At 44.0% G+C, this 21,407-nt stretch overlaps 1 long non-coding RNA gene across 1 annotated transcript in view; it reads left to right on the forward strand.

Moving 5' to 3' along the window:
* LOC111980283 (uncharacterized) overlaps positions 1-21,407 on the forward strand; it is a 143,395-nt gene that overhangs the window by 99,520 nt on the left and 22,468 nt on the right. Inside the window, exon 2 of the long non-coding RNA XR_002879421.2 lies at positions 1,001-1,103. This is a non-coding gene — a long non-coding RNA (uncharacterized lncRNA). The remainder of the gene's footprint in view (positions 1-1,000; positions 1,104-21,407) is intronic.

Raw genomic sequence — 21,407 nt, forward strand, 5'->3', positions numbered from 1 at the left:
GCTGTACATAGTCCATCTGTAAACTACCCACCCAATTTACCTACCTCACCCCCCATACTTTTTATTTATTTACTTTTCTGCTCTTTTGCACACCAGTATCTCTTCTTGCACATGATCATCTGATGATTTATCACTCCAGTGTTAATCTGCTAAATTGTAATTATTCGATTTTTTGCCTACCTCATGCCTTTTGCACACATTGTATATAGATTCTCTTTTTTTTCTACCATGTTATTGACTTGTTTATTGTTTACTCCATGTGTAACTCTGTGTTGTCTGTTCACACTGCTATGCTTTATCTTGGCCAGGTCGCAGTTGCAAATGAGAACTTGTTCTCAACTAGCCTACCTGGTTAAATAAAGGTGAAATAAATAAATAAAATTAAAAAAATGTTTTCTTGACTCGGATTGCAAGAGACAGGAGTTGCGAACAAAAGAACATTCAAAGAATCATCTACTGTACTGATGCGTCTCACTTGAATAACATTGGAATCTAAACAGAGACACTCAGAAAGTCCATGTGATACATTTTTTCTCTAGCCAGAGAAAGATTAGGAGTTTGTTTTAAACACATCCTTTTGTTTTTGTGGAGAATTCCATCCAACTATGGAATGGAAGGTCTATTCCTCTCAGTCTGTAATATATATAATATATATACTATTATGCAACATATTTTACTTTCAATATGGTCTGGTAGGCATTTGCCTGAGTGTCACTGACTTTTTCTGACTGGCTATTTTGGGGTAGTGTATGTAGGTATGCCTGTCTGGTTTTTTGCTGAGGTATTTGACACGGGGCTATGTAAACATTACTGTAATCTGGAGGTTTCAGCTGGACAATCGACTCAAACTGTCGTTCTTTTGTGTGGCTATATTCTGGTGGTTGATGGTACAGAATCAATTCTTTGAATAATAATCCATTCAGTTTTACCTAAAGCCTCAATGCTGTAAGACTAACAACCTTTCTTCTTCTTCCCCCCCCCCCCCCCACACCACACACAGAAGACACAGTACTCATGAGAAGACAGCACTTATGAGAATTCTTAGGCCATTAGATGAGTGAGGCCCAACAGAGAATCCTGGTCGTTCACAGTCAAAAGTATTGGTAAGTCATCTTATCTGTTATCTTACATACTCTGGAGCTGTCCTAGAGACTATTGATTACAGCCTGTCTTCAAATCTAACTCACCCCAGGAGTCCCAAAGCTCATTATGTGCTCCGTGTTTGTGATACGACAACAGCATATTTAAATTCTTCAACAGTTCTTTCGGGGGGCAAACACTGCCATTTATACCATAAAGTGATCTCAGTATATGACAGTGACTGTGTATTCCTGTCATGTCCTTTTAGCCCAGTAGCCCATATCCACAAATAAGTGACATTTTAATGACAGTTGATTAAGCCTCTTACACAGTATGCTTTGACCTGTGTCCCTATTTTTTTCCTAAATGATGTTCCAACTTGGGATACAGTTTCACAGTCCAGCCTCTGGCTTCACAGAGAATTCAACACATTTAAAACAGTCTCCGAAAGTAAAATATGGGCTATTCTAAATGACTTGGACAGCTATTGCATCTAACAAAAAAAAAAAATCTTATCATGCAGAAACAGTGGCGAAGATTAGAGCTAAATTATTGAAGTAGATTTTGGCAATAAACGGGTCGTTGGAATCCTTCTCTGAGATTTTATGAGCGTGGCGCCACCAGTGAAAGCAGCAGTCTCACTGCTGGTGAAACGCACATTTCTAATGTTGCTGGCTTGCTTCTGAAGCTAAGCAGGGTTGGTCCTGGTCAGTCCCTGGATGGAGACCAGGTGCTGCTGGAAAGTGGTGTTGGAGGGCCAGTAGGAGGCACTCTTTCCCTCTGGTCTAAACAAAGATCCCAATGCCCCAGGGCAGTGATTGGGGACACTGCTCTGTGTAGGGTGCCGTCTTTCGGATGGGACGTTTAAACGGGTGTCCTGACTCTCTGAGGTCATTAAAGATCCCATGGCACTTATCGTAAGAGTAGGGGTGTTAACCCCGGTGTCCTGGCTAAATTCCCAATCTGGCCCTCAACCATCACGGTCACCTAATAATCCCCAGTTTACAATTGGCTCATTCATCCCCCTCCTCTCCCCTGTAACTATTCCCCAGGTCGTTGCTGCAAATGAGAACGTGTTCTCAGTCAACTTACCTGGTAAAATAACGGAAAAATAAAAATAAAAATAATCCTCAGGCAATTTCAATGTAAAAGGAAGAGGCCAGCGAAAGAACTCACCCCTCTTGGCATTTTTCCTATTTTGTTGCCTTACAACCTGGAATTTAAATTGATTTTTGGAGGTTTTGTATCATTTGATATACACAACATGCCTACCACTTTAAGATGCAAAATATTTTTTATTGTGACACAAATAAGACAAACGGAAAACTTGAGCGTGCATAGCTAGCTATTCACCCCCCAAAGGCAATACTTTGTAGAACCACCTTTTGCAGCAATTACAGCTGCAAGTCTCTTGGGGTATGTCTCTATAAGCTTGGCACATCTAGCCACTGGGATTTTTGCCCATTCTTCAAGGCAATACTGCCCCAGATCCTTCAAGTTGGATGGGTTCCGCTGGTGTACAGCAATATTTATGTCATACCACAGATTCTCAGTTGGATTGAGGTCTAGGCTTTGACTAGGGCATTCCAAGACATTTAAATGTTTCACCTTAAACCACTCCAGTGTTGCTTTAGCAGTATGCTCAGGGTCATTGTCCTGCTGGAAGGTGAACCTCCGTCCCAGTCTCAAATCTCTGGAAGACTGAAACAGGTTCCCCTCAAGAATTTCCCTGTATTTAGCACCATTCATCATTCCTTCAATTTTGATCAGTTTCCCAGTCCCTGACGATGAAAAACATCCCCACAGCATGATGCTGCCACCACCATGCTTCACTGTGGGAATGGTGTTCTCGGGGTGATGAGGTGTTGGGTTTGCGCCAGACATAGCATTTTGTTATGTGACTTCTGGATGTAATTGGTTGCACCAGATCTTATTTAGGGGCTTCATAGCAAAGGGGGTGAATAAATATGCATGCACCACTTTTCAGTTTTTTATTTTGCATAATCTTTTGAAACAAGTCATTTTTTTCATTTCACTTCACCAATTTGGACTGTTTTGTGTATGTCCATTACATGAAATAAAAATCCATTTAAAATGCAGGTTGTAATGCAACAAAATAGGAAAAACACCAAGGAAGTGAAAACTTTTGCAAGGCACTGTATTATGCATCATGTGCACTGAGGAAATGTATTGTCATGCACGAGGCAAGGTGTTTAGCTGAGGACAGTCACAATTCCTGGACCTTTAGCTTGTCACTTATTTATGATAATTTGACAGCTTGCTGATGAAGTTGTAGACCTGTTCCCAGCAGTCAGTCCGTAATTCAGATTGTTTCCAAAGCACCAATCACTACGTTCAAATCTGTATCTTTGGGTCATCTGAATGCACAGTGTAGATGACTCGATACTACTCCACTGACTCTGGGCAAAAAGGGCAGTTGCTGCTACATTAAAACGTGTTAATTGTGATACAGTGCCTTTGGAAAGTATTCAGACTCCTTGACTTTTTCCACATTTTGTTACATTACAGGCTTATTCTCAAATGTATTAAAACAGGTTTTTAGAAATGTTTGCAAATATATATGTTTTTTTAAAGTACATTTGCATAAGTATTCAGACCCTTTACTCATTACTTTGTTGAAGTACGTTTTGCAGTGATTACAGCATTGAGTCTTGTTGGGTATGACGCTACAAGCTTGGCACACCTGTATTTGGGAAGTTTCTCCCATTTTTCTCTGCAAATCCTCTCAAGCTCTGTCAGGTTGAATGGGGAGCGTTGCTGCACAGCTATTTTCAGATCTCTCCAGAGATATTTGATCAGGTTCAATTCCCGGGCTCTGGCTGGGCCAACCAAAGACATTCAGAGACTTGTCCCAAAGCTACTCCTGCGTTGTCTTGGCTGTATGCTTAGGGTCGTTGTCCTGTTGGAAGGTGAACCTTCGCCCCAGTCTGAGGTCCTGAGCGCTCTGGAGCAGGTTTTCATCAAGGATCTCTCTGTACTTTGCTCCGTTCAAAATTTCCTCGATCCTGACAATCTCCCTGTCCCTGCTGCTGAAAAACATCCCCACAGCATAATGCTGCCACCACCATGCCTCACTGTAGGCATGGTGCCAGGTTTCCTCCAGACGTGACACTTGGCATTCAGGCCAAAGAGTTCAATCTTGGTTTTATCAGACCAGAGAATCTTGTTTCTCATGGTCTGAGAGTCTTTAGGTGTCTTTTGGCAAACTTCAAGTTGGCTGTCATGTGCCTTTTACTGAGGAGTGGCTTCCGTCTGGCCACTCTACCATAAAGGCCTGATTGGTGGAGTGCTGCAGAAATGGTTGTCCTTCTGGAATGTCCTTCCATCTCCACAGAGGAACTCTAGAGCTCTGTCATAGTGACCATCAGGTTCTTGGGAACCTCCCTGACCAATGCTCTTCTCCCCCGATTGCTCAGTTTAGCCGGGCGGCCAGCTCCTAGAAGAGTCTTGGCGGTTCCAAACTTCTTCCATTTAAGAATGATGGAGGACACTGTGTTCTTTTGGACCTTCAATGCTGCAGACATGTTTTGGTACCCTTCCCCAGATCTGTGCCTCGACACATTCCTGTCTCAGAGCTCTACAGACAATTCCTTCTACCTCATTGCTTGTTTTTTTCTCTGTCATGCACTGTCAACTGTGGGACCTTATGTGTGCCTTTCCAAAACATGTCCAATCAATTGAATTTACCACAGGTGGACTCCAATCAAGTTGTAAAAACTTCTCAAGGATGATCAATGGAAACAGGATGCACCTGAGCTCAATTTTGAGTCTAATAGCAAAGTTTCTGAATACTTATGTAAGTGAGATATTTCTGTTTTTTATTTTTAATACATTTGCAAAAATGTCAAAATTTGTATTCGCTTTGTCGTTATGGAGTATTGTGTGTAGATTGCTGAGGAAATGTATTTATTAAATTTTACAATAAGTCTAACGTAACAAAATGTGGAAAAAGTAGAATTTGTTTTTGAGAAGGACGTAGTAGTGACTATTGTTGTTGCGAGGGGATACAGTCGGCACAGGATGCCCGCTCGATAAAAAGGCTTCCGAAGGTTGCAGTGGAGCCCTCGATAACTCGACAACTAGCTTTTGAGATTGACTTGATTCAGTCGTGAATGCACATATCGAGTGCTCAACGTTTTCGGTCTGATATTCAGCCAAGGTCTCCGGCCATCGCTAAGGCTCCGTAATAATGACACAAGCCAACCAAAGGTCTCAGAACCTAGGCATCTCTATCCCCAATGCTCTCATTTATGTTAAGTGATCCCAGGGTAGCCCTCATGTCCATTCGTTTACTACTAGGATATGCTGAACAACACCTCTTCTGCTTGCTTGCCTGCCTGCGGTGCTCCCACAGATTCAGAGATCCATGTAATGCATCAGCAGCGGGTAATCGGATTTACAATGACTACACCAGCAAATCTGCAATGCTAATGTGCTTAATAAAAGGCTCTCAAATAGGTTAAGTTGGTTTTGTATTTCATCCTATATGGAACTGTCTCTCTCATCTATGTCCCATGGAGAAGCAATAGGCTACAGGCCAACATCACAAATATATCTTAGCAATTTCTACACCCCCTTATGCAAATATGTTTGTCTCTGTGGGGAGAATGGTTAAAGTGAAGATGGGCACTGGACTGAAATCAAAAGTTGCACTATGTGGAGCACATGAATGGGTTCAGGTGTGTGTGTGTGTGTGTGTGTGTGTGTGTGTGTGTGTGTGTGGTGTGTGTGTGTGTGGTGTGTGTGTGTGTGTGTGTGTGTGTGTGTGTGTGTTGTGTGTGTGTGTGTGTGTGTGTGTGTGTGTGGTGTGTGTGTGTGTGTGTGTGTGTTGTGTGTGTGTGTGTGTGTGTAGTGTGTGGTGTGTGTGTGCATGGAGGGGGTACTGGGTTTTCTAAGAACATAGTAAACCAAGGGAGCAAGTTGGATTAGTTTTTTTCGAGCTGTGTGTGTGGGTGTGTGATGGCTCTTGCGAAAATCGCCCCCACTTCCCCAAAACCCTATCAAGCACGATGATGTCACTACACGAGAAAACCAAAATGTTCTGTCTGTTTAGTGCCAACTTCCACAGATTTGGTCCAAACAATGTATGAAGAAGAAATTTGGCGTTCAGCTACATTATTCATCGCAAAAAAAAATGCAGGACTATCTTGAAAACCTTTTCTCTTCAAATAGTCATTGAATTAATATTTTAAATTTGCTCAAGAATACTGTCCAGCTTCAGCAGCAAAGAAGGGCGCCACATTTTGCATATGTGAATAGAAAGAAGTTGTTTTATAATGAAGGTTTGATCATCTTACAAAGCATCTAATTACAGTGGCTTGAGAGTATACCCCTTGGCATCTTTCCTATTTTGTTGCATTACAACCTGGAATTAAAATATATTTTGGGGTTTGTATCATTTGATTTACATAACATGCCTACCACTTTGAAGATGCAAAATATTTTTATATGTGAAATGAACAAGAAGACAAAAAATGAAAACTTAAGAGTGCATAACTATTCGACCTCCTCCAAAGCCAATACATTGTAGAGCCACCTTTTGCCGCAATTACAGCTGAAAGTGTCTTGGGGTATGTCTCCATAAGCTTGGCACATCTAGCCACTGGGATATTAGCCCATTCTTCAAGGCAAAACTGCTCCCAGCTCCTTCAGGTTGGATGGGTTCTGCTGGTGTACAGCAATATTTTAAGTCATCTACCCAGATTCTCAATTGGATTGAGGTCTAGGCTTTGACTAGGCCATTCCAAGACATTTAAATGTTTCCCCTTAAACCACTCAAGTGTTCTTTAGCAGTAATGCTATAGGGTATGCTGGCTCTTCCTCCCGGGGAAGGACTGCCCGTGTCCATGATCTCGCCATCACGGTTGACAACTCCATTGTGTCCTCCTCCCAGAGTGCTAAGAACCTTGGCGTGCTCCTGGACCAACACCTGTCGTTCTCAAACTCACATCAAGGCGGTGGACCCGTTCCTGTAGGTTCATGCTCTACAACATTCGCAGAGTACGACCCTGCCTCACACAGGAAGCGGCGCAGGTCTAATCCAGGCACTTGTCATCTCCCGTCTGGATTACGCAACTCGCTGTTGGCTGGGCTCCCTGCCTGTGCTATTAAACCCCTACAACTCATCAGAAACGCCGCAGCCCGTCTGGTGTTCAACCTTCCCAAAAGTTCTCTCACGTCACCGCCGCTCCTCCGCTGTCTCCACTGCTTCCAGTGGAAGCTCGCATTCGCTACAAGACCATGGTGCTTGCCCTACGGAGCTGTGAGGGGAACGGGCACCTCCGTACCTTCAGCTCTGATCAGGCCCTACACCCAAACAAGGGCACTGCTTCATCCACCGTCGGGCCCTGCTCGCCTCCCTACCTCTGAGGAAGTACAGTTCCCGCCTCAGCCCAGTCAAAACTAGTTCGCTGCTCTGGCACCCCAATGGTGGAACAAAATCCCTACCGACGCCAAGGTCAGCGAGTCAATCACCACCTTCCGGAGACACCTGAACCCCCACCTCTTTAAGGAAAACCTAGGATAGGATAAAGTAATCCCTGTCAACCCCCCCCTCCCCCTTACAAAAGAGTTAGATGCACTATTGTAAAGTGGTTGTTCCACTAGATATCATAAGGTGAATGCACCAATTTGTAAGTCGCTCTGGATAAGAGCGTCTGCTAAATGACTTAAATGTAATGTAAATGGTCATTGTCCTGCTGGAAGGTGAACCTCCGTCCCAGTCTCAAATCTCTGGAAGACTGAAACAGGTTTCCCTTAAGAATTTCCCTGTATTTAGTGCCATCCATCATTCCTTCAATTTTGATCAGTTTCCCAGTCCCTGCCGATGAAAAACATCCCCACAGCATGATGCTGCCCCCACCATGCTTCACTGGGGATGGTGTTCTCAGGGTGATGAGAGGTGTTGGGTTTGCGCCAGACAAAGTATTTTCCTTGATGGCCCAAAAAATAAATGTTAGTCTAATCTAACCAGAGTACCTTCTTCCATATGTTTGGGGAGTCTGCCACATGCCTTTTGGCGAACACCAAACTTGTCTTCTTATTTTTCTCTATAAGCAATGGCTTTTTTCTGGCCACTCTTCCGGTAAAGCCCAGCTTCGTGGAGTGTATGGCTTAAAGTGGTCCTATGGACAGATACTCCAATCTCCGCTGTGGACCTTTGCAGCTCCTCCAGGGTTATCTTTGGTCTCTTTGTTGCCTCTGATTAATGCCCTCCTTGCCAGGTATGTGAGTCTTGGTGGGTGGCCCTCTCTTGGCAGGTTTGTTGTGATGCCATAGTCTTTCCATGTTTTAATAATGGATTTAATGGTGCTCTGTGGGATGTTCAAAGTTTCTGAGATTCTTTTATAACCCAACCCTGATCTGTACTTCTCCACAACTTTGTCCCTGACCTCTTTGGAGATCTCCTTGGTCTTCATGGTGCCGCTTGCTTGGTGGTGCCCCTTGCTTAGTGGTGTTGCAGACTCAGGCCACTTTCAGAACAGGTGAATATATACTGAGATCATGTGACAGACCATGTGACACTTAGATTGCACACAGGTGGGCTTTATTTAACTAATTATGTGACTTCTGAAGATAATTGTTTGGACCAGATTTTATTTAGGTGCTTCACAGCACAGATACTACTTTGACACATTGAAAGTGGGTCAACTTCTTTACAATAGCTTGAAATGCTTGAATGCATCCAAAACAGCTGCAATATATGCACTATCATTATAAAACTACAACGTAGAACATATAAACATGTAAATGTATAATATTCTAATGTTAAATGCATTATTTAAGCATTGGGGAGAAAGTGGTAGTGACATGTAATTAGAAAAGTGATTTTCACAACTTGAATTTTCAGATACAATATTTTAATCATTATTAGTGTAAATTAAATTCCCCTGTCATGCAAAGTCAAGGTAATTGTGCAGAAACTTTACAGCCACTTAGAGAAACCTCAATGGTTTGCAATTACTGTAGTGGCAAATGCAATGTGTCCCAAAGTTTGAACCCAGTGGTCCTATGGCAGTGTGTCCCACAGTTTGAACCCAGTGGTCCGATGGCAGTGTGTCCCACAGTTTGAACCCAGTGGTCCTATGGCAGTGTGTCCCACAGTTTGAACCCAGTGGTCCTATGGCAATGTGTCCCACAGTTTGAACCCAGTGGTCCTATGTATGTTGGAAACTTGATAGAATGTGAATTGAGCTTGGAGTGTATCACTATGTCAGCAACAACTAACAGGCTAGAAAGTGTCAATGTCAATGAATTGTTAGCTGAATTACTCTGCAGAATATCTGACCTTGTTGAATGCATGCCAAGATGCTTGTCTGTGTAGGTGGAAGGATACATTTTTATTTAATTATTTGTCATTGACACTATAGACATTGTGGTTACTGTGATGGATCGGAGTCAAGATACAAGGGAAGCGTTACATTTATCAGGGCTCCCAGACGATGACCCTTGACAGATTTGATAATTTTATCTAAATATTTCAGAGATTTTGACATGCCTTTCCAGAAATGGTGTGCTTTGTCAGCTGTTTCCACTCCCCAAGATTCAAGAGACCCCGTGGAGAGTGAGACTCCAAACATTTTCTCAATCTATTTTTGAATTGCATGTATTTTTTGTAAAGTGACTCAATCTTCCCCCTATTAACACTGTATCGGGAGAACTGCTCTTCCTGGATATCAATAGCCTAATAAGTGTTGGTATATTAAAAGCATAGTGCAACATTTTGCACATTCAGGCCTTTTTCTCTACTTACCCAGTCAGACGAACTCACGGATATAATTTTTATGTCTGTGCGTGCAGTTTTTAAAGGATGTTGAAGTTAGTTTTGCTAGCCAATACTAACTAGCATTAGCGCAATGACTGGAAGTCAACAAGAACAGCTAGCATGAACTCTTCACTACTCCCGATTAGTCAGTCTCTCTGCTTGTGTGGTTGTTGTCTTGTCCTTTGTATCAACTGTAGACTCATGACTTTAACATTTCTCTGTCCCACATTGAATTTGTTACTTGATGATTTTTGGGGGATAGATTTGACTTATTTAATTGAAGGAAGGCTATTCAGATCACACTGTGCATGGCAGTATAGTAACGATTGGTAGAAGTCAGAGTCATCTTGTGATGTGAGAAGCACATTGCACACGTTTCCACTTCTTTTAAGGTATGAGTCATATGTTGATAAACTCAGCTATGATTTATTGTCACGACTTCCGCCGAAGTTGGGGCTTCTCCTTGTTCGGGCGGTGTTCGGCGATCGACGTCACCGACCTTCTAGCCATCGCTGATCCTCTTTTCATTTTCCATTGGTTTTGTCTTGTCTCACATCACACCTGGTTTCAATCCCATCATTACATGTTGTGTATTTAACCCTCTGTTTTACCTCATGTCTTTGTCGGTGATTGTTCGTTGTATGTATAGGTGCTATGTCTGTTATGGTGTGTGACGGGTTTTATTTACCCACTTTTCTTTATTTTGTATACGTTGATTTTGGAATTTGTGAGCTTTCATTAACTTCTTGACACTAGGGGTCAGATTTTTTATTTTTTTTAAATAACGTTCCCAAGGTAAACAGACTATTTCTCAGGTAATAGACCTGTCCATCCGGCTGGACCACCTGCTAGCTACTCGCGGACGTTCAGATCGGGGTCTGATGGTTCCATCCTCCCGCACCCCCTCTCCGATACCCATGGAGCAGGGAGGGGCAGTGCGCAGGGAGACCGGAGGGGGTTCCCGCTCGTGCACTATCTGTGGCCGCAGAGGTCACACTGCCGGTCGGTGCCGGGTGGGTTCCTCTGGGAATCGAGGCAGCAGGCAGGGCGCTCTGGCCTCACCCCAGGTGAGCTGGCACCATCCTCACCCAGAGACCTCTGTTGCACATATGTTTGTATCTGTCACTTTTCCTGAGTTTTCCCCGCATTACCAGCATAAGGCGCTCGTCGATTCAGGAGCGGCTGGGAATTTCATTGATAGAACTTTAGCCCATAGTTTAGGGATCCCCATTTTTCCAGTGGATGTTCCTTTCCCTGGTCACACCTTAGAATGTCGACCATTAGGGTCAGGGTTGATTAGGGAGAGCTCCTTTGGGCATGGTGACGCAAGGGGGTCATACGGAGAGAATTCGTCTCTTCCTTATTGACTCTCCTGCGTTTCCCGTGGTGCTGGGCCTACCCTGGTTAGCTTGTCATAACCCCACTGTTTCTTGGCCACAGAGGCCAAGAGAGTGCTCAGGTATTTGTAGAGTGCTCAGGTAGATGTTTAGGGGTTTCCGTTGGTGCTACTACGGTGGCGAGTCCAGACCAGGTCTCCACCGTGCGCATTCCCCCTGAATATGCCGATTTGGCTCTCGCCTTCTCTAAAAAGAAGGCGACTCAATTACCACCTCATCGACGGGACGACTGTGCGATAGATCTCCTGGTAGACGCTGCACTTCCCAGGAGTCACGTGTATCCCCTCTCACAGGCGGAGACGAAGGCTATGGAAACATATGTCTCCGAATCCCTGCGTCAGGGGTACATTCAGTCTTCCACTTCACTTGTCTCCTCAGGTTTATTTTTTGTGAAGAAGAAGGAGGGATGTCTGCGTCCATGTATTGACTACCGGGGTCTAAATCAGATCACGGTGAGGTATAGTTACCCGCTACCGCTCATACGCACAGCGATAGAGTCAATGGACGGGGCGCGCTTCCTCACCAAACTAGATCTCAGGAGCACTTCAAGCTGGTGTGTATCCGAGAGGGGGACAAGTGGAAGACGGCTTTCAGTACCACCTCAGGGCACTATGAGTACCTCATCATGCCGTACGGGTTGATGAATGCGCCATCAGTCTTCCAAGCTTTTTGTAGATGAGATTTTCAGGGACCTGCACGGGCAGGGTGAGTTGGTGTATATTGATGACATTTTGAAATAGTTCGCTACACGCGCCGAGCATGTGTCCCTGGTGCGCAGAGTGCTTGGTCGCCTGTTGGAGCATGACCCGTATGTCAAGGCTGAGAAATGCCTGTTCTTCCAACAGTCCGTCTCCATCCTAGGGTATCGCATTTCCACGTCAGGGGTGGAGATGGAGAGTGACCACATTGCAGCCGTGCGTAATTGGCCAACTCCCACCACGGTAAAGGAGGTGCAGCGATTTTTAGGGTTTGCCAACTACTACCGGAGGTTTATCCGGGGTTATGGTCAGGTAGCAACTCCCATTACCTCACTGCTGAAGGGGGCCCCATTTCGCTTGCAGTGGTCAGCTGGGACGGACAGGGCTTTTAGGCACCTGAGGGCTCTGTTTACCTCGGCTCCTGTGTTGGCCCATCCGGATCCCTCTTTGGCGTTCATATTGGAGGTGAATGCATCCGAGGCTGGGATAGGAGCTGTGCTCTCTCAACGCTCAGGGACGCCACCGAAGCTCCGCCCCTGTACCTTCTTCTTGAAGAAGCTCAGCCCGGCGGAGCGAAACTATGATGTGGGGGACCGGGAGTTGTTGGCTGATGTCAAAGCCTTGAAGGCGTGGAGACATTGGCTTGAGGGGGCTAGACACCCTTTTCTCATCTGGACTGACCACCGCAATCTGGAGAACATCTGGGCAGCGAGGAGACTGAACCCTCGCCAGGCAAGGTGGGCCATGTTTTTCACCCATTTTGTGTTTATTCTTTCCTACAGACCAGGCTCCCAGAACGTTAACCTCTTTGGGCTAAGGGGCAGTATTTTCACGTCCGGATGAAAAGTGTACCCAGAGTAAACTGCTTGCTACTCAGGCCCAGAAACTAGGATATGCATATTATTAGTAGATTTGGATAGAAAACACTCTCAAGTTTCTAAAACTGTTGATGTCTGTGACTATAACAGAACTCATATGGCAGGCGAAAACCTGAGAAAAATCCAACCAGGAAGTGGGAAATCTGAGGTTTGTAGTTTTTCAAGTCCAATATACAGCCTATCCAATATACAGTGTAAATGGGGTCAGATTGCACTTCCTAAGGCTTCCACTAGATGTCAACAGTCTTTAGAAAGTTGTTTCATGCTTCTATTGTGAAAGGGGAGGGAATAAGATCACTCACAGTAAGTGGCTCAGCTGAAAGCTATGAGTTGTTTATCGTGCGAGCTCCGTTCCCTTTCCTTTCTAATGACGGAATTGTCCGGTTGGAATATTATTGAAGATTTATGATAAAAACATCCTAAAGATTGATTATATACATCGTTTGACATGTTCCTACGAACTTCAATGGAACTTTTTTGACTTTTCGTCCGGACTTAGTGCCCGCGCTTTGTGCATTTTGATTAGTGAACTAAACACGCGAACAAAAAGGAGGTATTTGGACATAAAGATGCACTTTATCGAACAAAACAAAAATGTATTGTGGAACTGGGATTCCTGGGAGTGCATTCCAATGAAGATCATCAAAGGTAAGTGAATATTTATAACGCTGTTTCTGACTTTTGTTGACTCCACAACATGGCGTGTATCTGTATGGCTTGTTTTGGTGGCTGAGCGCTGTACTCAGATTATCGCATGGTGTGCTTTCGCCGTAAAGATTTTTTTAAATCTGACACAGCGGTTGCATTAAGGATAAGTTTATCTTTAATCCTATGTATAACACTTGTATCTTTCATCAACGTTTATGATGATTATTTCTGTAAATTGATGTGGCTCTCTGCAAAATTACCGGATGTTTTGGAGGCAAAACATTACTGAACATAACGCGCCAATGTAAACTGAGATTTTTGGATATAAATATGAACTTTATCGAACAAAAGATACATGTATTGTGTAACATGAAGTCCTATGAGTGCCATCTGATGAAGATCATCAAAGGTTAGTGATTCATTTTATCTCTATTTCTGCTTTTTGTGACTCCTCTCTTTGGCTGGAAAATGGCTGTATGTTTTTGGTGACTAGGTGCTGACCTAACATAATCACATGGTGTGCTTTCGCCGTAAAGCGTTTTTGAAATCTGACACGGTGGCTAGATTAACAAGAAGTTAAGATTTAATTTGGTGTATTGCACTTGTGAATGTATGAAAGTTAAATATTTCTAATAATTTTTGGGGAATTTCGCACTCTGCCATTTCACCGGATATTGTCGAGGGGTTCCCCTAGCGGAACGTCTAGCCGTAACAGGTTTTAAGGCAGACGCATTGTCCCGGCTGTATGACACAGAGGAGCGGCCCATGGATCCCACTCCCATACTCCCCGCCTCTTGCCTGGTGGCGCTGGTAGTGTGGGAGCTGGACGCGGACATTGAGCGGGCGTCACGTGCAGGGCCCGCTCCCCTCCAGTGTCCAGCTGGGCGTCTGTACGTTCTGTCTGCGACTGGCTGATCTATTGGGCACACACGTCACCCTCCTCTGGTCATCCTGGGATCGGTCGGGACGGTGCGCTGTCTTAGTGCGAAGTACTGGTGGTACTAAGGACGTGAGGGTTTATGTGTCCTCCTGCTCGGTGTGCGCCCAGTGTAAGGCTCCTAGTCACCTGCCCAGAGGTAACAACCCTTACCCGTTCCACAACGGCCCGTCGGTGGATTTCATAACCGATCTTCCACCTTCACAGGGTAACACCACGATCTTGGTCGTTGTGGATCGTTTTTCTAAGTCCTGTCGTCTTCTCCCTTTGCCCGGTCTCCCTACGGCCCTACATACTGCGGAGGCCCTGTTTACTCACGTCTTCCGGCACTACGGGGTGCCTGAGGATATAGTGTCTAATCGGGGTCCCCAGTTCACATCGAGGGTCTGGAGGGCGTTCATGGAACGTCTGGGGGTCTCGGTCAGCCTTACCTCAGGTTTTCACCCCGAGAGTAACAGGCAGGTGGAGAGAGTTAACTAGGATGTGGGTAGGTTTCTGAGGTCTTATTGCCATGACCGGCTGGGGGAGTAGGCAGCGTTCGTGCCCTGGGCAGAGATGGCCCAAAACTCGCTCCGCCACTCCTCCAATAACCTCTCTCCCTTCCAGTGTGTATTAGGGTATCAGCCGGTTCTTGCTCCTTGGCATCAGAGTCAGACCGAGGCTCCTGCGGTGGATGACTGGTTCTGGCGCGCGAAAGGAACATTGGACGCCGCACATGTCCACCTTCAGAAAGTTGGCGCAGACCGTCACCGCAGTGAGACCCCGGTGTTCGCACCGGGGGACCGGGTCTGGCTCTCGACCCGAAACCTGCCCCTCCGCCTGCCCTGTCAGAAGCTGGGTCTGTGGTTTGTGGGGCCATTTAAAGTCCTGAGGAGAGTGAACGAAGTATGTTATAGGTTACAGCTTCCCCCCGATTACCGTATTAATCCCTCGTTCCAAGTGTCTCTCCTCAGGCCGTTGGAGTTTGTGAGCTTTCATTAAATACTCTGTTTATACCAAGTTCGTTCTCCTGCGGCTGACTTCCCTGCCACCAGCACGCACCACATTACATTTATTTTTGTAAAGGAAAAGTCAAAACATGACAGCACTTTTAACTAACGCTGATACTAACAGTGTAGTGCAAGGGATTTATAGCCATAGAAATACATGATTAATTATACATGATTTACAGTATAATGTGCACCACTCACTTCTAGATTGTGACATCACCTCAGTCAGCAGCAGAACATCTGTCATCCGCCATTCAAATTACTTTATTCTGCCACTCCTCTGCACTCATCTAAGAAACTTTTCAAACTTTTATCGTGAGTGGTGGCAGATATGACCTCTGAAAGAAATATGAGGTACGATTCCAAGAGGATATACTGCCGTGACCTTTTGAAAGCCTTGAAACTCTTGACATACCCTGAAGACATCAGTCATTTTCAAGGAATATCTTATAACTTTATAAGATTCCCGTTGGGCAAACTTTTGACACTACTAAACAACTTATTCTTATTCTTTGTTAGCCAATCAGGGGCGTAACTTTTGGGTTGGAAACAAAGGCCTGCAGCCACGATGGCTCTCTGTGGAAAAGATCTAACCCTGATTTAAGTAGTTTGGGAGCAATAGTTATACTGTTAGAGTGACATCCCTGTGTCTCTCTGATTTCAGTTGAAACCGATTTACATCATTTCTGATGAGATAATCCTTTTGTTTTTCTAAATGTGTAATACCACATGCATACACAACTACACATTTTAGACTACGGAAGTTCCGTCCCCAACTAGGGACAAAGGGTTGATCAAACCCATTATAATAAACACTGCGAGAGATGTAAATGCTCACCTCCAGTCCAGGGTTAAACTCCTAAACTCCTGCTAATTGCCAATTAGGTTTCCTCCTCACAGTGTGTACTGTTCCCCCATTCCTCTCTCATTACATTCCATGACAGAGCAACCAGCTAGACACATTATTCCATCAAGAAATAGTTAACCCCTCTGCTTCCTCAACTTCATGTAATGGGCACTACTATTCAGTGAACATACTATTTGTAGGCTTTACATTCAATTTCACTCTTCTGGAAGTGGTGGGTTAGCCTAAAGCTTTGGACACAACAGCTGTGTATTGATTAAGATAAGACAGTCTCAGCAGATGGTGGTTGTGTCTCTACCTATATGACGTGTTGGATGCAAGGGGAAGCAGTTGTTGATGAGAGCATTCAGGACTGCTTGGTGATATGCTGCAGGATCAGCATGCATAACCTTGCACAGCTTTTTGGCCCTGGGAAGTGGATGACTCCTTCTGATTGGATGTCAAGTTTTATTGTTGAAGGGAGAGACAGCCCGAATCCCTGCTCACAGGGCAAAAAACAGGTTGAATCAACATTGTTTCCACGTCATTTCAACCAAAACATGATATGTGATGACGTTGAACCAACGTGGAAAACTGATTTGGATTTTTTTTAAAGTCACCATCATTTGTAACCTAAATCCAATGACAAGGTGGGATATTTGGTTGATTTCATATTGAATTCACGTTAGTGGACAACTCAACCAAATGTAAATCAAAACTAGACATTGAACTGACATCTGTTGCCAGTGGGTATTGACCGTTGGATAAAGTAGTGTTTTTCTAGTTTCCATCTGAAACATGATTTGAGCAACCATATGACATGTGCAGAGGACTGTATGTCTTGGTTTGTGTTACGAAGAAGGCAGATATTTGATTTTTGCAGGACCACCAATACATCATTGAGACACAGCTTGTCTGTATGCACAATATCATTGTCTATAAAGTTTGATTTTCAATTCATTTTTTATAATTTAACCAAATCAAATCAAGTTTATTTTATATAGCCCTTCGTACATCAGCTAATATCTCGAAGTGCTGTACAGACACCCAGCCTAAAACCCCAAACAGCAAACAATGCAGGTGTAGAAGCACGGTGGCTAGGAAAAACTCCCTAGAAAGGCCAAAACCTAGGAAGAAACCTAGAGAGGAACCAGGCTATGAGGGGTGGCCAGTCCTCTTCTGGCTGTGCTGGGTGGAGATTATAACAGAACTATGCCAAGATGTTCAAAATGTTCATAAGTGACAAGCATGGTCAAATAATAATCATGAATAATTTTCAGTTGGCTTTTCATAGCCGATCATCAAGAGTTGAAAATAGCAGGTCCGGGACAGGTGGCGGTTCCATAACCGCAGGCAGAACAGCTGAAACTGGAATAGCAGCAAGACCAGTGGACTGGGGACAGCAAGGAGCCATCACGCCCGGCAGCCCCGACGCACGGTCCCAGGGCTCAGGTCCTCCGAGAGAGAGAAAGAGAGAGAGAAGGAGAGAATAGAGAGAGCCAAGATTTTCAAAATGTTCTTAAATGACAAGCATGGTCAAATAATAATCAGGAATAAATGTCAGTTGGCTTTTCATAGCCGATCATTAAGAATTGAAAACAGCAGGTCTGGGACAGGTAGGGGTCCATAACCGCAGGCAGAACAGTTAAACTGGAATAGCAGCAGGGCCAGGCGGACTGGGGACAGCAAGGAGTCATCATGCCCGGTAGTCCTGACGTATGGTCCTAGGGCTCCGGTCCTCGAGAGAGAGAAAGAAAGAGGGAAGGAGAGATTAGAGAGAGCCAAGATTTTCAAAATGTTCATAAATGACAAGCATGGTCAAATAATAATCAGTAATAAAAGTCAGTGGCTTTTCATAGCCGATCATTAAGAGTTGAACAGAGGGTTCCATAACAGCAGGCAGAACAGTTGAAACTGGAACAGCAGCAAGCCAGGTGGACTGGGACAGCAAGGAGTCATCATGCCGGTTTGCCGGACGTATGGTCCTAGGGCTCAGGTTCTCCGAGAGAGAGAAAGAAAGAGAAACGAGAGAATTAGAGAGAGCATACTTAAATTCACACAGGACACTGGATAAGATAGGAGAAGTACTCCAGGTATAACCAACGACCCTAGCCCCCCGACACATAAACTACTGCAGCATAAATACTGGAGGCTGAGACAGGAGGGGTCAGGAGACACTGTGGCCCATCCGAGATACCCCGGACAGGGCCAAACAGGAAGGATATAACCCACCCCACTCTGCCAAAGCACAGCCCCCACACCACTAGAGGGATACCTTCAACCACCAACTTACAATCCTGAGACAAGGCCGAGTATAGCCCACAAAGATCTCCACCACAGCACAAACCAAGGGGGGGCGCCAACCCAGACAGGAAGATCACGTCAGTAACTCAACCCACTCAAGTGACGCACCCCTCCTAGGGACGGCATTAAAGAGCACCAGTAAGCCAGTGACTCAGCCCCTGTAATAGGGTTAGGGGCAGAGAATCCCAGTGGAGAGAGGGGAACCGGCCAGGCAGAGACAGCAAGGGCGGTTCGTTGCTGTTGGTTCAGCTGTCAAACATTTTCCCCCTCCAAATAATTTCACTTTCATTTTGTTTGCGCCATGTAAGAACCATAGCCTGAATCCAAATATAACTATAGTTAGAAAGACAGCAAGACTATAAGTGAGATTTCCTTTTTTGGCTTGTTGTTCTGTAGTTTGTGACAGGGACATGAAGACCTAACACCAAGCTCCATACCCTGCAGTGTTCCAAGGGTTGAAAACACATGCTTCTGCCCTCAAGTACAAACAGCAGACGCCTTACCCCAAAGTTGTGCTTGCAGTTTTCAGGAACGTTCTGGCTTTGTTGACTTAAGTGGAAGACTTACTGTGGGTGGAAAATAAAATCAAAGCCCAAATGCTCCTGGTCACTTCACGTGGAGAAGAAAAAAACATGTTTGTTTGCTTTGTTGGTGTAGTAGAGTGTTGTACAATTCTCAAAATAGCTTCCATGTCTTTGGTAAACCAAAGTGTAACCTGATGGTGAGTGTGTTTTATTGTAGTACATGCAGATGTCATCCCGCTGGGCAAAAATTGGTTGAATCACCATAATTTGTAACCTAAATCCAATGACATGAATCAATGTTTCCATTTCAACCCAAAAAATCAATATGATGATGTTGAATCAACGTGGAAAACTTTTTGAATTTGCAATAAGTCATCAACGTAAGGGCATTTAGTCTTTTTAAATTTTTTTACCCAACTTTTAACCTTTAATCTAATGACATGTTTTTTAAATCTTTTTTTTATGTTGAATTAAATTAGTTGACAACTCAACCAAATGTAAATCAAAACTAGACTTTTAACTGACGTCTGTGCCCAGTGGGATGGCCATGCAACATATGATCACTGATGGATGTACCAACGGGGTTCCTGACAACTGGCCTCTCATAACCAAAACTTTGTTTGCACTCTAGAATAAGACTCAGCTGACATTTTCAGTCTTCATAAAAGTTAATATTGTTGATTTTTTTTTTAAGTCACACAACGCACACTCTTCAACATAGACTTTTCAAACTATCTAGAACGAAAGACTGTGTGTTACCAGTAAGTCCTTCAATTACTGATTAACATATCCTGCAAGAGGCCACTCTGTTTTAACATTTTACTCGACACTAAAATCCATTATTGTTTCTGATAATTTCCTTGTAGAATCAGCAAGAACTGCCAGTGCGTGTGACATATTGAGATGTTATGTGGTTCAATTTGGTCACATATTGATTTTGGTTTGATATGTCTTTGTGGAAGGAATGTTAATAAACTTGGAGGAATGTCTGTTAGCAACTGACTATTCATAATACTATTGTGTGGGGTGGAGCACTTTTTACTCATCATGAATAAATCAGATACGTAATAAAATAATAAGATTGACTTAGTTGTTGTTGTAATTCTTGATTTACTCTATTTCCATAATAATAATTTAAAAAATGCTAATTGCCCAAGAACACTGATATTACCTCTTAAGATAACTTTTATGTCTTGGGAATATCAATCCTGGAGATTGATATCAATCTGATAGAAATGAAGTAGATTTAATGTTTCCCACGGTGCCTCATTGAGAAAAGAGCAGCCATGGCATGAATTACCCACAGTAGATGTAATATTTTAAACGTGGAAGTTGGATTAGAAGTGTGACAAGTGTCAATCATATACTGTAGTGGTCCTACTTATTTATATTTAGCCTTTAGCAGTATTAACTTGTTTAGGAAAACAGTCCTAATGTTGGAAAGGAATGTCATCCAAAGTCATATGTATTTATTTTCCAAGCTATAGGACACACTACTGTACATACAGCAGGTGTTTAAAGGACCAAAGAGTTTGGTCTGCTTCATTTAGCCATGGAAAAAATATTGCGCTAGTGGTTTTGTCACGGCCCTAATTGATACATGTTTTAGAGGCTCCTGAGTGGCGCAGCGGTCTAAGACACTGCATCTCAGTGCTAGAGGCGTCACTGCAGACCATGGTTCAATTCCAGGCTGTATCACAACCGGCCATTATTGGGAGTCCCATAGGGCGGCGCACAATTGGCCCAGCGTGGTTAGGGTTTGACCGGGGTAAACTGTCATTGTAAATAAGAATTTGTTCTTAACTGACTTGCCTAGTAAAATAAAGGCTAAATAAAAAATGTCCCTGATACAATTAAGGTCTGAGGGGGTGTTATGTGGCCAATATACCACGGCTAAGGGCTGTTCTTAGGCACGATTGAACGCGCAGTGCCTGGATACAGACCTTAGCCATGGTATATTGGCCATATACCATTCAGCATTCAGAGCTCGAGCCACCCAGTTCATAATCAGAAATAAGTATAGAGACAATAAAAGGTTCCTCTAACTTAACAGATAAGTTGCATTGGTGACAGCGTAGCTTGTAATGGAAATTCTCTTCATATTTGATCTTTCACATGGCCACGTGTGGAAGGGCCTCCACTTTGAGAGCTAGCAAATGTCTGCACAAACTTTAACACCCTACCTCACCCCAGCTGTCCATAGAAGACTGAAACATAAAATGATAGAGAGCAGACTAGAGCGAAGCATTAGGAAAACAACGTGTGAACAGAACCTCAGTTCTGATAGCCGGGCCCTCCCTGTTTTAAATGGTACTCAGAAGCA

This window comes from Salvelinus sp. IW2-2015, linkage group LG2, assembly GCF_002910315.2.
Source record: "Salvelinus sp. IW2-2015 linkage group LG2, ASM291031v2, whole genome shotgun sequence".
NCBI lineage: Eukaryota > Metazoa > Chordata > Actinopteri > Salmoniformes > Salmonidae > Salvelinus > Salvelinus sp. IW2-2015.